Below are 21540 nucleotides of genomic sequence, written 5' to 3'. Positions count from 1 at the left end.
CATGTGTGAGGACCTGAGTTTGAGCTCCAGGCCACCATATGGGAGCTTCTTGTGAAATGGAAGGAAGCTTCATGAGTAATGAAACTATGTTTTGGTTTCTTCACTCTCCCTTTGCCTCATTCTCCTTCCTTGTCTCTCATTCTTTATCGAGAGAAAGAAAGAAAGGAAGGAAGGAAGGAAGAAAGAAAGTAAAGGGACAAAGAATATGCTGGGATTGTTGGAACGTGTATACACAAAGCCTTATGAGACCCTGGTAGAAAAAAATGAATTTAAAATAAAATATAAATTACTCGTGAAATAAATGCATATTGATTTGGACTTGTAAGGCTAATAGCCTTTTGAAATTAAGCATCCAGTTTGGATGTGAGGTAGAGAGAGCTTAGAATTTAAATTGTTAGGTCATTTTGGTGTAAATGTTTTAAATGTTAGGGAAAGACTTCAGGGAAAATCAGTGAAGGACTTTGGCCCTGGGTTTTAGAGATCATGTCAGCAAATAAGGGGAGATCAGACTCCGTAGAGGCTAAATTTGGATGAGCTAGGAATTTATGTGAGTGCTGCATGCTCATATGTATAGACACAGGAACCTGCCCAGACCAAATACAACAGTAGAGACAGTCATGGATTAGTTGACTAGGTCAACTAGAAAGGCTGCCACTGATGATAGGTGATATAATTGAAACTTCTTTCCTATCAAACTCTTCTGAAATGGAAAAAAAAAAAAAAAAAGGAACCACAACTACAACTGCGGCAAAACTGTGTGTCTAGAGTCTTTTATACTTCACTTTCCGTCATCCCTGCTCTTGGATTTTAATAGCATAATCTGGCCATCTGTGCAGAGTAAATGTTAAAGGTTGATAATATCTTAATAAGGTTTAAATTTTGACAGGAATCTACAATGACTTTGCTAGAGGAAGTAATTATTAGAAGACTTCTATCTTGGAGAAAGTAGCTATCAAAGGACTTCTGTCTTGGAGAAAAGGGGTTTAGGACTGAAGTCAAGATTAGGGTAGATACAAGATTTGTGAAGAGAACACTTTTGGATCTTTGTGCAAGAGAATGCCTGGTTACTTCTTAAACATTTAAAACCAGGCTTCCCTCCTTCCTCTCTCTGTCCCCTTCACATTGTACCCACCTTGTTTCTGCATTCTAGGATCTTGCCTGGAATTGTTGTATTAAACAACCCTTAGATATATATGAAGAAAATGCCTAATTTGATTTAGGGATGGAAACTCTTCCTGGGGAGTCAGAAGAGTCACAAAGCACAAGGACTGGCATAAGGATACCAGTTCGAGCCCCCGGCTCCCCACCTGCAGGGGAGTCGCTTCACAGGCTGTGAAGCAGGTCTGCAGGTGTCTATCTTTCTTTCCCTCTCTCTGTCTTCCCCTCCTCTCTCCATTTCTCTCTGTTCTATCTAACAACGATGACATCAATAACAACAATAAAAAACGACAAGGGCAACAAAAGGGAATATAAATAAATAAATATTAAAAAATTAAAAAAGAACTATTCCTAAGTTGTCAGGGACCCCACAGAACTGAAGCTGTTGTTATTAGAGCTCATGTTCACAGTTCCCTTGGACACTAAATTTAACAGATGGGACACTTCAATCTGGGGCACAGTTGTCAAAAACCAAAGTTTAAATCAGTCACAGACAACTGTTTCATTCCCCACACTTGCCTGGGTGTAACAACTGCAGGAATGCCTCTGCTTAAATTACACACAGTGACACCACAGGGAGAGACATGTCTAGGCTGTATTCATCCTCCATCCTTTCTAAGCTCCTTTTATAGTAGGAGTCATTGCCCTTTCCAAAATGGGGTGCCAAAGCTATGAACCATGCCTTTTTATCAAACTGGTAAATGTCTATTTGCATATACAGTCAGTAGCAAGATGAAAGCTTGGCATGTTTGAGGAGAAAAAAGAACTATGCTAAGTCTCATGGAAGGAAGTACAGTAGCCAACAATTAGAAGAACTTGGTGGTGATGTAGAAAAATAATTGATAATGGGAGTCGGGCGGTAGCGCAGCTGGTTAAGCAGAAGTGGCACAAAGCACAAGGACCAGAGTAAGGATCTCGGTTTGAGCCCCCGGCTCCCCACCTGCAGGGGAGTCGCTTCACAAGCGGTGGGTGAAGCAGGTCTGTAGGTGTCTATCTTTCTCTCTGTCTTCCTCTCCTCTCTCCATTTCTCTCTGTCCTATCCAATAACAACAAAAGCTATGACAATAAAAACTACAACAAGTGCAACAGGGGCAACAAAATGGGGAAAATGGCCTCTGGGAGCAGTGGATTTATAGTGCAGCACTGAGCCCCAGTGATAACCCTGGAGGCAAAAAAAAATTTTAAAAGAATGAAAAATAATTGATGAAGAGGGAATTTTGCATGCAACCTCTGACCTTCTGAGCCTGCTATAACTGAGCTATGAGTCACCACTGGGTATCTAGTGACAGGGTACCAGTTCTTGGATTCCAGCAACACATCTGTATGTCCTCCCAAACATCTGTTAAGTGGTCGCACTGTGGGATTCACTGTGCCAGATACTAGGAACATAACTATGAAAAAGCCAGTGTCCGCCCTCAGGCAGATCACATTCTACTTTCCATTTCCCAATGGTTCACTATTATTTCAATTTAGAACTCTATCATCTATCACTAGCACTTTATGAGTTCCAGGTATGGTACTGCATCAGTTGTTAGACATACAGAGAAAAATAGAGCAAGGTCTTTAACCTCAAGAGTCTTCTAGCATAGCAGTATGGATAGAAACATGAGCATGTTCCTTTGTGTTCAGTGTGGTTAGGATGGTTGACTTAGATGAATCTTTAAGATAATTTATGACCAGAGATTATAGATATAGAGTGAGCATGTATTGCAACTGAGGAAGGAATGATCTGGGGAGAGGCAAATGCTTGTATCTGAGACATGTCCTGTTATAGTACTAAGTACTGTCACCATACTATGTAGGGGGATTAGTAAACATTTACCATATTTGAGGATTATCTCTTTAACCATTCTTTTTACATGGGAAAAATGCTTAAACTAGTGAAATGAAGCATGAGAGCCTCCTCATGAACAGTTTCTCTTCTATGGGTGATTCATGGTTATCAGACTTTCTTTTTAAAAAATTTATTTAATAATGATTGACAAGACAGTAGGATTAGAGGGGTACAATTCTAAACAGTTGCCACCACCAGAGTTCCATATCTCACTACCTCCATTGGTAGCTTTACTATTCTTTATCCCCCAGGGAGCAAGAACCCAAGATCATTATGGGGTGCAGAAGGTGGAAGGTCTTGTTTCTGTAATTGCTTCTCAGCAGTGCATGGGTATTGACAGGTCAATCCATGCTCCCAACCTGCTTCTTTCCCTAGCGGGGCAGAGCTCTGGAGAGGTGGGATTCCAGGACACATTGGTAAGATCATCTGCCCAGGGAAGTCAGGTTGGCAACATGGTAGCATCCACAATGGTGGCTGAAAAGCATTAAGATATACAGCAGAACAAATAATTTAATAGTCAGTAACCTATAAAGGTAAGAATATAGCAGATGAGATTTAGGGGGTCTCCATTTTTGGAAAAAGCTAGGAAGTCTATTTAGATATATTCCAAGGGACCTGTAACTTTACTAATTTTACCTGATAGTTTTCTGTGACTCAGTAAGTGCAGGAAGCAAGTAAAAAGACCCAAAAAGACACCATAAAGTAATTAATCAAATAGTTTCTACTTAGACTTAGATACCCTCCTCACCTACTTCCTATTTCACTTCCTTTAATCACTGTAAGTCCAACTATGTCAGATAAAGTAAGGACTACAAAAACTGGATAACAGCAAAAGACCAGCACATTTTATGATGGCCCTTTGGGTCACTACCAGGCCATGCCATCATGTGGAACCCTAGTCAGGGAACCCTGGATTTCCACATAGATATGATGGGCCTTGGCCTCTAACAGATCCCTTTCTCCACATCACTGGTCATCACCATCAGGAAAAACTTCATAAAACCTCTTGTGGGCTTCTACAAGACCTTGCTCTCAATGTAGAACAATAATGGTAGTGACTATCCCACTATCTGAAGGGAGGTTGGGTCAACATACTCTGCCATTTGAGGAAGACAGGTCCTGAAATGAGTGCAGCCTAGAATGTTCCTAGCTACAGTCATACAATGTGAGCTCAGACCTACAGGGATACAGAGGTTACAAAGGCTCCTGTGCTGAATATGGGCCCGGGATCAAATCAGTGGGGTATACAGTTAATGGTATTTATATACCCTTCCTATATTTGGGAGCTACTCTCTTCCCTGATATAGCTTTCTAGTCTTATTTCCAACTCTGACACCATCTCCCCAGTTAATACCTTTAACTCACCTACAAAACTTCTTAAACTCATAGTCATTCCATCATCCTCCCTGTCACCTACTACTTGTACTAGTCATTCTCAATCTGGAGGTTTGTAAATGGAGTAACTGGTACCCTTAAACTATTTTTAATATTAGAAAGTGTAATAGAACATGTACATTTAGCCAAGAAAAAAATCACAGAGAACTAAGTACAATATCATGTTTCTTTGCTCTTGACTGAACATTTGTTAGCTTGATGTGATTATCTCATGTAGATCAGAAGCTCTGAGTGAGTAAAATATTGGGAAAATGAGATATTCTATAATGAATATAGCTTTGCCAGATAAAAATCTATCCAAATGTGGGGCCCATTGGGGAAAAGTAATAAAAATGATTCTTGGTGGTGAAAAGGTTAGAATTCACTGGCCTCCATATCTGGATGTCAATGTTGGATGTAGATTCAAAGCCCATGGCCACAGATTCCTGGCATTATTGGCATCTGACACTCCTGATGTGGTTCCTGCTGGAAAAGCAAACATGCTCCCCTGTCCAGCTTTCTAAAGTGTTATACATTAACTGACTTACAAAGCACCATTCATTGGTGGACAGGCTTTTTTTCGAGGGGGTTGTGGTTTACTATGTTTTTGTACCTGTACTGAAAAGAACATTTCAGAAGCACAGGCTTGCCTGAAGTCTACAAAGCTGTGCTATTGCTGGACAAGTGCAGAGCTCCTTATAACTTAGAGGACTGGAACAAACTGTTCAGTCATCAGCATTCTTCATTCAGTATCTCTTAGAATATATGTTGTATTAGCACCCTCAAAATAGGCTGAGAACACCCAATGGGTATAAGCAAGAGAGGGAGGACTTTGTAGTCTGGGAATGAAGGAAGGAGGTTTGGAAATGTTCAGCTCAGAAAATTATTTCCATTCTTCTCATTGTCTGGAATTTTTTTTCTTTGGGTGAAGCTTAGGATAGCACAGGAAAACTCAAGGAGTGGTAGGATGGGAGGCAGGAAGACCACATTGAATATTTTACAATACAACACTTAAAATTCAGAATTTTTTAAAGAAAATTGAGAAGGAGAGGTACAGAGGGAGACAAAGAAACACCCGCAGTACTGCTTCACCACTCGCAAAGCTTTCTCCCTGTAGGTGAGGACTGGGGGACTGAACCTGGATCCTGTGTATTGTAACATGTATGCTCAACCAGGTGCATCACCTCCTGGCTCCAAAATCCAGAATTTTACCAAATTTTAAATATAAACAAAAATTTTAGCCCAGTATAATTAAGGATATTTACATTGTTCTAAAAGGGATCCAGAACTTCTTCACTTTATGTGATTGAAATTGTATGCCTACTAAGAGAAAACTATATTTCTCCTCTTTTGATTTTTTAAATATTTATTTCCTTTTTGTTGCCCTTGTTTTCATTGTTGTTATAGTTATTATTGTTGTTGATGTTGTCGTTGTTGGATAGGACAGAGAGAAATGGAGAGAGGAGGGGAAGACAGAGAGGGGGAGAGGAAGATAGACACCTGCAGACCTACTTCACTACCTGTGAAGTGACTCCCTTGCAGGTTTGAGCCAGGGGCTCAAACCAGGATCCTCACTATGGTCCTTGCACTTTGTGCCTCGTGTGCTTAACCCCCTGCACTACTGCCAAACTCCCAATATATTTCTCCTCTTAACCACCATAATACTTACTCATTATATAAATTTGAGGATATTAGATATATCATATAAGTGGAGTCATATGGTATTTGAATTTATATGACTAACTTCTTTTATTAATGTACTCCAGGTTCATTCATATTGTAACATGTCTCAGATTTTTTTTCCTTTTAGCTACCAGTTATGCTGGGATTTGGTGCCTGAAAGACTCAACTGTTCCTCATGGCCATTTTTTATAGAAGATGAGAAACAGAGACTAAAAGAGAGGGAGAGGGAGAGGGAAAAGGGAGAAAATAACTATAGCACTGCCCCACTTTTTGTGAAGGTTCCCTCTGGAGTTGGGAACCAGGGTCTTGAACTTTGGCCTTGACATATGGTAAAGTATGTGTTCTACTGGGTGTGCTTCCACAGGTACCCAGAATTTTCTTTTTAAAGGCTGAACAAGTCCAGGAGATGGCACCGTGGAAAGAATGTACTTTCATGCATGAGGTCCTGAGCTTAATCTTGGCATCACATGTGCTGGGGTGGTGCTCAGATTCTCTTCCTCTCTCCTACTTATAAACAAAACAAACAAATAAATGCTGAACAATAGTATATTACATGTGCATATGAGATTTTGTTTATTCATTCATCTGTAAGTGGAAACTTGGGTGGTTTCTACATGTTGGCTACAGTGAATACTGATGCTTCTTTTTCATTTTTTTCATTTATTTTTTATTTAAGAAAGGATAAATTAACAAATCCATAGGGTGGTACAACTCCACACAATTCCCACCATCCAATCTCCATATCCCACTCCCTCCCCTGTTAGCTTTCCCATTCTCTATCCCTCTGGGAGCATGGACCCAGGGTCATTGTGGGTTGCAGAAGGTGGAAGGTCTGGCTTCTGTAATTTGCTTCCCTGCTGATGCTTTTTTAACTGTATTCACACATGTGTATTTGCCATTAAATTCTCATTTGAAAAAAAAAAAAGAAAAGAAAATATGTGCCATGATATCTCACTGAAATTCTTTCAACTATTTTGAGTATATATTCAGCAGTGAGATTGTTAGAGCATATGACAATTACAGTTTTTATTTCTTGAGGAACCATCACACTTTTTTTTTCATAGTGACTACATCATTTTACATACCCACTAGAAGTACACAAAGGGTTTCATTTTCAACACTACTTAATGTCTGAGTCTCTTTTTAATTTTTTGGTTTGTTTTCAAAAAATATTTAGGGGCTGGGGAGGTAGCATAATGGTTATGCAAAAGATTTTCATTTCTGGGCCTCTGAGATCCCAGGTTCAATTTCCAGTACCATCATATGCCAGAGTTAAACATTGCTCTGGTGTCTCTCTCTCTCATTAAAATAAACAAAATATTTAAATAAATAAGTAATAAACTATTTAGAAGTTATTTTAATGAATATAGATAAGTATCTCAATGAATGTGTTGCTTTTTCTCTTTCCTTTACAAAGGGAGACTCAATTATTATCCTTCTATTGGAGGCTTATGATTTAGAATGTAGTTGTTGACACATAGGTACATTTTCTCATCTTCCCTGATAGGTGTTTACAAAATACTCTCACTTCAGACTAAGGTTCATTTCCACCATCATACAACAGTACCCCAAACCTCTCTCCACTCCATGCCTTCCCCGAATTCCTTTGCTTTGCTGCAATGCACCACACTGCAGTCCAAGTTTTACTTTGTATTTTCCCTTTCTGTCCTTTTTTTATATTACATCTGTGAATGAGATGATCTGGTATTCGTCTCTCTCTTTTTGGCTCATGATAAATAACACAGTTCTTTCAAGTTCTGTCCAAGATGAGGCAGGGGAGATGATTTCATCATTTTTAACATCTGAGTAGTATTCCATGGTGTAGCAGAATTACTTCCAGTTCCATTCATTTTGTCCCAAATGATACAGTTTTTGTCTCTTCATTTCATTCTCTTGCAAGCATAAAATTCTACTCATTTCCAGGGTTGGGGTTCAAACTATGTGGCATAATTTATAAAGTCCTACATGGTCTGATCTCCATCTGCCTCTCTATTTTTACTTCTCGCCAACTCTCCTCCATGACAGAACAAACTTTAGCTATATTGAGTTTCTTTTAGTAGCTCCAAAATCTAATACATTTCTCAGGTCTTTGACATAGTTTTTTTTTTTTCTCCTAGCCTAGTGCATTCTCCTTTGGGCTAGATTTTATTAACCTTTAAGTCTAAGCTAAGTTGTCATTTCCTGGGGAAGGCTCTGCTAACTCCCTAAGGCTGAATTAAATGCATCGCTATCATTTTCTGCTTCCTTGTGCCACCACACTTGAAACAGTGTAGTAATAACTGTTTCCTTCAAGCTGGACTTATAACTGTGAGGTGAAGGACTATGTCTGTTCATTGCTCTCCACCCCTGCAGCCCAGTATAACATCCAGCATGCAGCATGTTACATGTTTGTCAAATGAAGTTTAACTTACCTCTTTTGTCCAGTGCGTTCTCCATCCACTCATTTCTTTACACTTTTCACACTAGACTAGTTTACTTCACTGGAGGACTTTCTGACCCCAAGATATATTGGGCATAGATTTATTTGCTTTTGTTCACACTGGTCTTTCTGGTTGGAATGCCCCTGCCCCAAAGCCTTTTCTTTTTCAGCTAGCAAACTCCAACTTGTTGGTTAAACTTCAGCTCAGGTTTCATCTTCTCCATGAAGCCATGCCTAAAGGGAACCATTAAAATAAAGATTTATTCTAGGCAGGGTAATTTTTAGCTCATTCTTCATCATTAATGTTTTATTATACTAACTTCAATATCTAGCAGCCTTCATCACCCACTCTAAAAACTAGACTGCCCTTCCTTTTAGCTCTCTCTGCTTTTTGTAGCCTCTCTGTTTAACGCTTTCTCAAGACTTTAAGTTATTTTTGTTTGGTGAGTTGGTTTAATTTAATTCAGTTTAATTTAGGTTAGTTACATTAGGTTTTTTTTTCCCCTGGAAGAGGTAGGAAGATACAGAGTCACCTTGACCTCCTGGTTCTTTGTAAGGGGACCTTGGTTCATTTCTTCATTTAAAATGAAACATAAATTTTGCCCCCTACCCCACCATTTGTCCACCTCCTGCCAGTGTGTCCACTCATTATTGAGACAAGCCAGGGCTGATTCCCTTTCAGGAAGCATCATTTTTTCAATTAGCATTTGATTGAAAACAGTACCATATAGCCAGACTGTTTTTAGTACATGCTGGTGGTAGGCAGCCTGACCTTAAAGAAAGAAAACTAGCCCAGGAGTTCCAAGCACTAGCCCATCTTTGCTATTACCCATGTGTCTGAATATAAGAAACCTTCTTTTCTTCTGTTGACCTCTCTCTTCTGAACAAAGAAAGATTTGAACTTAATAGTTTGCTCTCTAAATTATGGTTCATGCACCAAGTGCATGGGGCATCAATGGGTATCTTGTTAAAAATGCAGAATCTAGACCTCACCCCAAATCTTGTAAATCAAAATGTGGATTTTAACAAGAGCTGTAGTTATTATATCTACAAAGAAGTTTAGGGAGGGGAAGCACTGGGTCTTTCCAAGGTGAAAGAACCACTATATATATTTAAATGTACAACTTCCTTGACTGTTGTGTAGGAGAGTCTGATGAAGTGGAACTGAGATGGAAACTCAAAATTGTATTTATAATAAGCATCTTTACTGACTCATATTCCTGAGGAGGTCTGAAAAACATTGACAAGTGCCCTTTCACCTTTGGCATTCTGCAATTTAACATGTAAGTGGTTCCTTAGTGAATATAGTAAATAGAGATACTCAGTGTAGAATTCCAAATATATATATATATTTTGCCTGCAGGGTTATCACTGGCACTTGGTGCTTGCACTATGAATCCTCTGCTCCTTACAGACAATTATTCAATTTTATTGGCTAGAGAGAAACTGAGAGGGGAAGGGGGAAATAGAGAGGGAAGGAGAGAAACCTTCAGACCTGTTTCACTGCTTCTGGAGAGTGGGGGCTCAAACCTGCAGCCTTGCAGTTTGTACTATGTGAGCTTAACTGGGTGAGACATTTCCTTTCATGGTAGTCTCTAAGTCCATTTCAGGAGGTTCACTTCCTAACAAAGTCCCAAAACCTAGATATAGACTAGGTCCTGTAAGATAGAGCATATGTTCATATGTGTCCATAAATTAGGACAAAATATATACCTGAAAGCAAAAAATACACAATAGTCTGTAGTGAGTCAGTATCAAGTTCACAATGAAATAGTGTCCACTTAGGCTTAGATACCCTCCTCACCTACTTCCTATTATAGTTCTCTCACTCACTCTAATACTAACCTTAGCAAAGCAAAGACTGCAAAAGCTGAATAAGGGCAAGAGACTGGCATACTTTAAGGATGACTCTAGTCACTATCAGACCATTCCACCAGCTGGGGCCCTAATCAGGCAGTCCTGAGATTCCCAAACAGACTTGATGTGCCTAGAACTTGAATAAATCCCTCTCTCCATTGTTACTGGTCATCTCTATCAGGAACAACACAATAGACCCCTTTGTGGGCCCCCATAGGACCTTGCCCTCAATGTAGATCAACAATGGTAGAGAATGTTCCATCCTCTGAAGGGAGGATGGACAACATACTCTATGATACACCTGAGGACGATGGATCAATATTGGGGCAGCTTGGAATGTTCCTACTCCTGACCACAGAATGTGAGCTCAGATCTACAGGGATACAGAGGTCACACAGGCTCCTAAGCTAATTATGGGCCCCAGATCACATCAAATCAATGGGGCTTATAGTCAACAATATTTATACCCCTTTCCCTTATTAGGAAGCTATTCTTTTCCCTGATCCAGGTTTCTGATCCTTTTTCCAGCCATGACATCATCTCCCCAGACAATAATTTGGATCCAATGGCATATCAGATGTCAGGCTCAGGGGCAAATAGAAAAAAGAAAAAAAAAAAAAAAACTAGTATAGCCACAGGCCCTTTGGAATTTAACTAAAGTACCATCTCAGCATGCTTCACTTCAGACTGTGTCCAGAGAAGTCAGGCATGGTATGTCAGCCCTTCACCCTCATTAATGAGGTACTCATTGCATCGATTAGGTTGGGATGGGCGGATACAATATCATTTGGTATGACTTGAGAGAAGCATGCAGGAAAGTGAGCCCCATCCCAAAAGGAACCATATTTTCTTTTTTTTCCATTTTCTCTTTATGGGGGGGGGTAAGGTTTACAGTTGACAGTAAAATATAGTAGCTGGTACCTGTGTACCTGTGTAACCTTTCTCATTTTTCTTTTTTCTTTTAATTTCTTTATTGAGGGATTGGTGTTTTACGTTCGACAGTAATTGCAATGGTTTGTACATGCATAACATTTTCCAGTTTTCCACATAATAATACAACCCCCACTAGGTCCTTTGTCATCCTTTTTGGACCTGCACTCTCCCCATCCCACCTCAGAGTCTTTTGCTTTAGTGCAATACACCAACTCCATTTCAGGTTCTACTTGTGTTTTCTCTTTTGATCTTATTTTTCAACTCTGCCTGAGAGTGAGATCATACCATATTCCTTCTGTTTCTGACTTAGTTCACCTAACATGATTTCTTCAAGCTCCATCCAAGATGGACTGAAAATGGTGAAGTCACCATTTTTAATAGCTGAGTAGTATTCCATTGTATATATATCTATATATATACCACAATTTGCTCAGCCACTCATCTGTTGTTGGACACCTGGGTTGCTTCCAGGTTTTGGCTATTACAAATTGTGCTGCTAAGAAAATAAGTATATACAAATCCTTTTGGATGGGTGTGTTGTGTTCCTTAGGATATACTCCCAAGAGAGGAATTGCAGGATCACAGGGTAGGTCCACTTCTAGCCTTCTGAGAGTTCTTTAGACTCCTCTCCACAGGGGTTGGACCAATTTACATTCCCACCAACAGTGCAGGAAGGAGGAACCATATTTTCTAAACCTTCAATGTGAATGAAAAAGGTTGTTTTACTATTTGTTAGTGTACTTATATAAAACTTTAAAGAAAGGTCTAAAATTGAAATATCATTTAGTAATATGTTTAACAAATCATATTTTTTGGAAAAGAAAAAAAACATTGCATAAGATCAGACCTTCCCTGGAAATTTCAGTGTAGAAAGTTGCCAGTTTTTCTCCATGTTTTCATTTATTTTTCTTATAAATGTGTCTTAAAGTTCCGTTGCTGTTCAGTTTTGGCTACATCTGAAATTTAGACAGGTGGTGAGAATGTGGAAGGACATTCGGGGGGGTATTTTTCTGGGCAGGGAAAGAAGGGTAGACTGTCAGCAGGAGTAAAGTGTGAATGATCATTGCGTAGCTAGGGCACAAATCATGGGAGGAGGTGGATAAAAAGGAGACTACTCAGATGTCCAATGGAGAAAACCACATCTAGGGGCAAGGGGAGCTGGGACTGAATTGCTCATATTGAGTCAGGGCTTTATTTCATTCATTTTTCCTGTCTACATACCATTTATCCACCAAATCCTGACACTTCTAACTAACCAGCTCTTGCCCTATCCTTTTCCTTCACTAACTCTATTCAGGCCTTTATTTAGGATTTTCTCATGTCCCCATATGGACTCCTGCAACACCCATAAAGAATCATTATTGTGTCTTCACCTATGCAAAATTCTTCTAGAGCAAGAAATGACAGTATTTATTCAGAAAATTAACTATAAGGATATATCAGCAGAATGACCTCTTGAGTCTTTGTTCTTCTGAGTAAGATACAATCTGTAGTTCAAATGTCCTATGAGATTAAAAATGCTACTTAGGTCTCCACCAAGTCTTGGGGAAAATGAAATGGAATTCATAAAAACAGGGATTCTCAAACTACTGAGAGACTCAAAGTTTACTGGAGGTCCTGCTATAACAAGATTGGCTGGGCTCTGCTTTCAGTGTTTCTGATCCAGTATATGTGGGTTTAGGGCAGAAAAGTGGCCTTTCTGATAAGCTTCCAAATGAGTTCCTGCATTCTGTTCAGTGTGAACACCTTGAAGGTAGAAATCTCTGTTTCACTCAGGAAAGAATAGAAAGAAGGTAACAAGAGGTAGAGAACAAAATTGGGTAAAGGAAGAGATTAGGGAAAGGATATCCAGTAAGGGAGAACAAATGAAAACAGTGGGGTGGGTGGGTGGTCAGGAAAGAAAATTTAATGTTCATAGAATATTCATCAAATACCAAAACCATTTTTCTTGTGACTCATCCCATACTGGTTTTTCCACTTCACTTTTGTTTTAGCCTTAGACCAGATTGTGAAACTTGTAAATGTTATAATTTTAAAATCGGCAAAATTAAAAAGGAGTGTGATGCTTTGCCAAACACATGTCCCAAGATTGAACCTGGCCCCCACTGCATTGAAGGAAGCTTTAGTGCTGAGATCAATCAATCAATCTATCTATCTAACATCATAAACTATCTATTAATACACCTACCTATCTATAAACAAGAAAGAATATATTTATTAGAATTATTCATTTTAATTTTTCCTTGTTATGACATTAAAATAAACATATATAATTTCCATAAGCAAAATGCTATAAAAGATAAAAAATTTTTATTGTTTATTTATTTTTTAAAGATAGACATTTAAAAAATATTTTTATTTTATTTATTCCCTTTTGTTGCCCTTGTTTTATTGTTGTAGTTATTATCATTGTTGGATAGGACAGAGAGAAATGGAGAGAGGAGGTGAAGACAGAGAGGAGGAGAGAAAGATAGACACCTGCAGACCTGCTTCACTGCTTGTGAAGCGACTCCCCTACAGGTGGGGTGCCAGGGTTCGAACCGGGTTCCTTATGCTGGTCCTTGTGTTTTGCGCCACCTGCCCTTAACCCGCTGCACTACAGCCCGACTCCCAAAGATAGACATTTTTAACAAAAGGTAAAAAGGGTATAATCACAAAAAAACAGTTGAATGGAACATATTTATTTCTATGAAATGCTATGTAACACTATTACATGCTATGTAATACATTATACAATAGTTTGACCATTTTTTTTTTTTTTGCTAAAGACTATCATTGGTTGCTACCCAGCACTTGGAAACCTCTGGTTTAAACCACTCAACTATAATTTTAGGCTTCACACTTTATTTTCTTTCCAGAACTCCTTTGTACTGGTCTCACTACCTTGGATTATTTCCAACTTTCAGAAAGGACTTGGCTTTTCTCTCTCTCTCTCTCTCTCTTTCTTTCTTCCTCTCTTTCTTTTTTCATTTGCTGGACTTTTCCTCTGCTTAGAATATTCCCTGCCCACCTAGATAACTCTTAATTTGTTCTCAAATGTTAACATTTTTCTGGACATTCATCCTCATGGGACATTAGCCAATAATTGTTGTTTCTATAGCACTTGTTTATATTATGGCCATGTTATCTTTATTAAAACTGACAGAACTCGAAGATCAAGACCTAGCCATGAAGATGATCTCACCAATGTACCTTGGAACCTCACCTTTCCAGAGCCCTACCTCACTAGGGAAAGATTAAAAACAGGCTGGGGATATAGATGGACCTGCCAACATGGATGTCGATTGGAGAAGCAATTGCAGAATCCAGACTTTTCACTTTCTGCACCCCATAAAAATTTTGGTCCACACTTCCAGGGGGGTAAATGTTAGGGGAAGTTTACCAGCAAGCTCTGAATTCCAATTCCATCAGGGCATTGAAAGAAGAGGAAGGGGGAAAAGGACATTCAAGAGTAGTAGGTGTAACTTAGAAAGGAAGAGAAGACAGGGCAATAGAAAAAGTGGGCAAATATATCTAAGTACATATAGATAGTTATAAAAATGATAATTACCCCATATTAGTGATCTTGGGAGAACCACTGCAGGTTCCAGTGGAGGGAATGGGGACACAGAACTCTGGTAGTGGGAAAGATGTGGAATTATACCCCTGTTATCTTACAACTTTGTAAATCAATATTAATTTTTTTTAATTTTTAAAAATATTTATTTATTCCCTTTTGTTGTCCTTGTTTTATTGTTGTGGTTATTATTGCTGTTATTGATGTTGTTGTTGTTGGATAGGACAGAGAGAAATGGAGAGAGGAGGGGAAGACGGAGAGGAGGAGAGAAAGATAGACACCTGAAGACCTGCTTCACCACCTGTGAAGCAACTCCCTTGCTGGTAGGGAGCCGGGGGCTCGAACCCTGATCCTTCTGCTGGTCCTTGAGCTTTGCTTCAAGTGCACTTAACCTGCTGAGCTACCACCTGACTCCCAATATTAAATTTCTAATAAAAAATCAAGTGAGGCGGTGGAAGAATTGCCCCCTCCTCCCCCAAGGAGGGGAAGGCTGAACACATCCATTTGGTAGAAGACATTGATATACCTAAATATATATTTTCTGGTATTTGAAGGATATTTTAAAACATATCTCTTAGGAATCAGGAGAATCCCCTTTGTAGCAAAACTGCCCTTATAGTTATCTCAATCATTATTGCTCTCTAAGAATGTTGTCAGAATCAAGTATTCAGAAATGCTTTGATTGTATTTATTTCTTCTGTCTTTCCCCATTGTCATCAAACTCACTGCTGTGACTTAATGACATAGTTTATACTTAAATAAAAGATACATAGCTCCATGTATCTTTTATTTAAGCATGAGCTTAGTGCTTAAAAAGAGACATAAGCAAAACGTTTTACAGACTTTTCCTCTGAGAGCTCAGAATTAAATTGTTAAATGTTCTACCATAATGAAGTTCTGTATAATCAGCAGGGGTGTAGCTGTTAGAAATTTATCAGTTTTTTTCTGGCTGCATTTTTATTAATGGAAAGCATAATTAGAAATCTCTACAGGTTTAGAGTCTTACGAAGTTACAGTACACTTTATTGTCGTTTTCGACGGGTTATGTTGTTTTCGCCGGGCTGGCTTCACGGGCAGGTAACAGACGACCAGGGACTCATAGTTGAGCTGTAGGCAGTATCTCTTTATTCATGCAGGACACAGCACAATCTAAGCCGAGCTAAGCTAAACTAAAGGTAAAGTACTCTAAAACTCACAATGCTGTCTTTATATATACTTGCCAAGTAGGGTGGAAACAGGATGTGACATAGAGAGGGTGGAGAGAAAAGTGACTGGTAAAAATCAGAGTGTGACAAGGAGAGGATCAGGGTGTGACAAGGAGGGGGGTGGAGCAAAAACATATCATGAAACAGTGGGGATTGAACCAATGCCCTGGAGGGAGGTGCTTGTTAACAGCGGTTATATAAATAGAATGAAGTGGTTATGTAAATAGAATAGTGTTAAGCAGGGGGGATTTAAACCAAATGAAACAGAAAGGGTCTCATGCATACCAACACTTTATCATAATGTCACTCTTCAACTTGCAAATTTTCAAGCATTTTTACAGTGATAATCTATTAGCCATGATAATTATCACATCTTTAAATATTTTAGCATAGTACAGTATGTAGGAGAGAAAAAATTTTATAAAATTCGCTAGACTCATGAAGTGAACAATATACCCATCATCTCAATTATTCTAATTATGTGCAAATGGATTAACATTGAGATCATCTATGTTTGGAGTTGTCCAGTGATAGAAAAATTTACCCTGGATAAAGTAATTAGAGGAAGTAAAACTACTTCACACTTTCAAAGTACTTTTTTAAAATGTTGCAGAGATATGTACTGGTAGTATTAGGTGATAAACAAAAGCAGACAGATAACCTGGGTGTTGGACTTTACATAAGACGAGAGTAGAGGTGTAGATTGTTGTTTATCCTTAGCCAGGATTACCTGAAAGCCATCCCCCAGCAGGCCTTAACCTGTACTAGGTGGGTCTATTGAAGGAAAGTTAACAGCTCAAAAACTTGACCAATTTTATAAGCAATGGGGACTGGGGGTTGGGGAGTGGGCTAAAGAAAGACCCCACAAACTCTTTCCTTTGACTTGCCTAGATCCTTGCTTCTTGGTGTGAGCAGCTAGGAGGAGGGGAGTACACAAAGTTTTGGTAGTGTATTTTTGTCTCCTCACCTCTTTAAAAATCCTTTAAATGTTTGTGCTTGAATTTAAGTTAAGTTGCTGTCCTAAATAAACTTACCCTTACTTTAAAAAAAGACCTAGCCATGGAGGGTCCCTGGAGTACAGTGCTTCCTTCATAGTTGTTTTAATGAAAACTAAGAAGAGGAGTTGGACTTAATCAACAGCTATCAAATTCCTAGACAGAGGAATGATGTAATAAAAATGCTATTTTTAAAAAGAGTTTACTTTCAGAGATTAACAGGGTAAATCAAGGTGGGATAAGATAGACATCATAAGAACTCAATGATGAGGAGGACCAAATGATAGTATTAAGACTAGCCTGATCAGTGTGATTCTTGCATCCAGCTTATTTGTTTGTTTGTTTATTGCCAAAGTACTGTTCAAGTCTGGCTTATGATGATGCTGGGGATTGAAAGTGAGATGTCTGCAGCCTCAGGTATCAAAGTTTATTGTGTAAACCTCTATGCTATCCCCTTGGCACATTTATCTGTTTTTTTTTTCTTGAATTAGTAACATCAAGTTACATCTTCATCTATTTTCTTTGTATCCACTGGATTGTCATAGGGCTAGTTAATAAAATGATGTGTTAAGAAAATGTTCTTATACCCAACATGCTGATATCATGGTTTCTCCAAACAAAGGCAAGGTGAGAGCTGCTGAGTTGTCCCTCAAGCAACTGTGAGATTTATCAAATTATCCTAGAATTCAGTTCCATCTTTCTGTACCCAATTCTCCCTCTATATCTTTCAACTTCATTTTTTATGATCTCCAGAAATCTCCGTGAGAGGTCTTTCACATTTTATTTATTTTTTTCTACTTTACTGGGGATGGGTTAATGGTTTACAGTATAGTTGTTGACACATAGGTAGAACTTCTCATCTTCCCATGACAGGGGTCTGTAAAACACTTTCTCCCACTGTCTAGATCCATTTTCAATACCACACATTAGAACCCTAGAGCTCCTTCATCCCACCCCTCTCCCTCCTTCCATATCCCTTTCCTTTGATGGGAACAGAATGGCACACCCACTCTAAGTTTCACTGTATGTTTGCATGTTTCTCACTGTATTTTCTGATTACGTGTTCCACTTATGAGTGAAATCATTCTGTATTCCTTCTTCTCTTTCTGGCTTATCTCACTCAACATGATATTTTCAAATTTTATCCAAGACATGGTGAAGGAAATGACTTCTTTTTTTTAACAGCTGCATTATATATGTGTGTGTGTGTGTGTTCACAACTTTCTTAGCCACTGATCAAAATTAGGAGTATAGATCAAGAAATATGTGTTAACTTAATTTTACTGAGAGATATACTGAGAGAAAGACCAGAGCACTGGCTTAGCTCAAACATATGGTTGTGTTCAGGAATAAACTTGGGACTTTGGAGCCTCAGACCTGAAAAGTTTCTGTATAACCATAATGCTCTCCTCCTAGCTAGTCCTTCAACTTCTTTGTAAGCTCAATCACTTTTATTACCACAAAATAAAATCTTACCTAAGGAACATATTAACTATGTCTGAGAATGAATAAGATTTTTCTATTATTTTCCACTCCCAGAGTGCAGCTGAAGCATTGACCTTTTGAAAGAGAACAGCCACACTTTCAAATAGTCAGCGGTATGTAGAGGAATTTATGAGGAATCCATGTAGCCCTATACAAACAAGGTACTAGAAGTGACCATCTATTTTGTTGAGACAAACTGACCTTGTCCAAAGACTCTGTACATATACAAGAGAACATTTGATCCTATTTAATTCTGGGAGAGTTATGTTAGATCATATCTATTCCAAATGTGCTGTGTTGTTAATTATGTGTTTTCACCATACATTCATCTTCAGCTTACTTATCTATAAAATTAAAGGGGGTTGGACAAAATAATGTCAAAGTTTTCTGCCAGCTAATATATTCTGTAGTTATATGATCATTGATTTGACGTTTTTAAAAAAAAGAGAAAATCTCAGAAAGAAATATTGAAATCAAATTTTATTTTTGAAAAAAGACATTACACACATGTTGCAAATGTACACAGAAATGAGAATAAGATGAAGAACAGAGCTTGAGAGTCAAAAGATTGCACGAGCAGCTCTTTGGCTGCCCACTATTGAATGCTGTGGATCTGCAGCATTCACCATTCACAACACATTACACATATGGGGAACTTATCTAGACTTTGAAGTCCTCTGACCAAAGAATGCCTTCATCAAACTGTGGAGGGAGGAAGGGGGGGTATTAACAGGCATGGGAGATGAAAAGGATCTGCTCCAGCTGGTCTGTATGGGCCTCGCCAAACCTACCAGTACAAGTGGGAGTAGCAAACTGAAAAAGGAGGTGCTGCTTTAGAGTACAGGTTTTCAATCACAATCTAAGAGATGGCTAAGTACTGCTGGAGTAATTAACAGCAACACAACTAAATTCATGCCCTTTTTTTCTGGCTATAACTTTCTAAAGCAGCAGCTAAAAATCTCCAAATTTCTGCCTTTTATTTCTTTTAATAAATTATTGCAAATTGGTCAAGCAGAGTATTCTGAGGTTTCTAAATATTTAAAAACTGCTTCAAGATTAGGGACATCATTGTACACTTGATTTTTATAAGGTTATATGTGATTCTGAGAACTATAGTAGTTAATTTGAGATGTTATCAAATGGTCATAGAAACTCTCAATTTGCCAGTGATTTTTATACAAAAGGGAGTTGAATCTTTGATCACAATCATGATGTTATTCCTTGAGAAATAAATGGCCAATAATTGCTTAAAGACTGTTGAGAAATGTCTTTTTTATCTTTTTCCTTTGTTTGTTCTTTGCTGACTATAGTTGGCAAAAATTATTGGCCCCAAGATCAGTTACTTAGAACTGTAAGAGACCAGAAGCAGTGGGAGGAAGAGGGCATGAGAGGGAAAAGGGATCACAAGGAAGAATATATTCTGTTCACAGGTTAAAATGACTTATTTAAAAAATGTGATGTACAATAACATGCATTTACTCTCCATAGCTAGTCACTAGCAAGCTAACGCCTCTAACACTACAATCACCAATTACAGCTGTTTTGCTACAGTTAATGAGTTCTAACTACTGCTATCAGGCAGAAAGGGTGGACTGTTTCCATTTTAAACTTTCTCCCTTTGAAAATGGCCATAAGAGCATTTTATGTACAAGTTTAATGGCACAAAAAGGTGACCAAAATGTTTTAAAGAACTTACCACACATAAGAAATGCAAAAGTCAATCAAAACATGCATCAGTTGTGTATAAGTTATAGGGAATCATTGGCTTCAAGCTGCAATATATTATAGGACCATATATTAGAGACATTTAGGTATAACTTTTTACTTGCTAACCACCACTTTAAGAGAACTTGTAAGTGAAAATTATTGGAAAGGGCACTCTATATGGTATTGCCCAACAAGGACAAAGAATTGTTGTCAACAAGAAATGTCTAGGTGACTTTAGTAACAAAAGGAAACATAATGCAATTTAATGAATGTTTTAATAATGTGGATTTGTTAAATGGTATTTTCACTTAAACTAGCTCAAATTCCTATCAGTTTAACTAAAGCAATTCAAATTGAAAACCCCAAAGCATAAGATTACTGCAGAAAGCTCAATGTGTAATCATAAAATCTTTAACAACCCCCCACCCCCAATATCTCTACCTAGTCAAACTAAATGACAGGAAATTTTTGTGGTCTCATATTATATTATATTGCAGCTCTTTAAACCATGAGAACATAAAGTCCATATATAGTATTTAGCTGACATGAATCCACAAGTGGATTTTTTTCTGTTCAGCTGATTATTTCTCTGAGCACACTTTACTGTTCCATAAAATGGCAGGCTAAAAAGGAACCACAAAGTATTCTGTACAGTGCTTGGAAGGTGAAGAACCAAGATACTTAAGCTGTAAGCTGTACTTGTGAAGATCTGCTTCTTCAGGCAATTAGATGTGATAATGGAGACAAAAAAAAGGGCCAGGGATGGCTAATTTCCCAACAACATACTTCTGACTAGACTATGGTAGACTGAATCTAGAAATAATGTTTCAAGGAAAAATCACATGGCTAAGAAGAGGCATATATCCAAAGCTTGGGTAATGAAGAGGAAAAAAAATTCAAAAGGAGACAAGAAAAAGGGAAGCTATCAAAGGATATACATTTGTATTGTGGAGTACGAAGATAAAAGCAATTATCATAAAGAGTGAAAGAAAGAACAAAAGAACACGAAATTAATAAGGAAAGTAGAGTGGCAAAAAACAAACAACAAAAAAACCTTTGATTTCCTCAGGTTATTAACCCACTTGGTAGACAAAGTTACAATATTTTGCTTTAACTTAAAAGTCATTTCCTCTAACTTCTGTTGTATCCACTATAGAACCTCTTCCAACCATCTTAATGCAGAGGCTTAGTCATGCCTTAGCCCCCAATGAGAAGTATTCACTCCCATAGGTGTCCAAAGTAAATATAAAGATGTCTGATGCCATAAAATGATGACGCTTGTCAAGAAAAGAATACAATTTAACAATTAGAGGTTGAGGGGTCCAAGAGTTTTG

The sequence above is a fragment of the Erinaceus europaeus genome, chromosome X (assembly GCF_950295315.1).
Source record: "Erinaceus europaeus chromosome X, mEriEur2.1, whole genome shotgun sequence".
NCBI lineage: Eukaryota > Metazoa > Chordata > Mammalia > Eulipotyphla > Erinaceidae > Erinaceus > Erinaceus europaeus.
The sequence above is the reverse complement of the archived record's forward strand: the minus strand, read 5'-3'. Positions refer to the sequence as shown.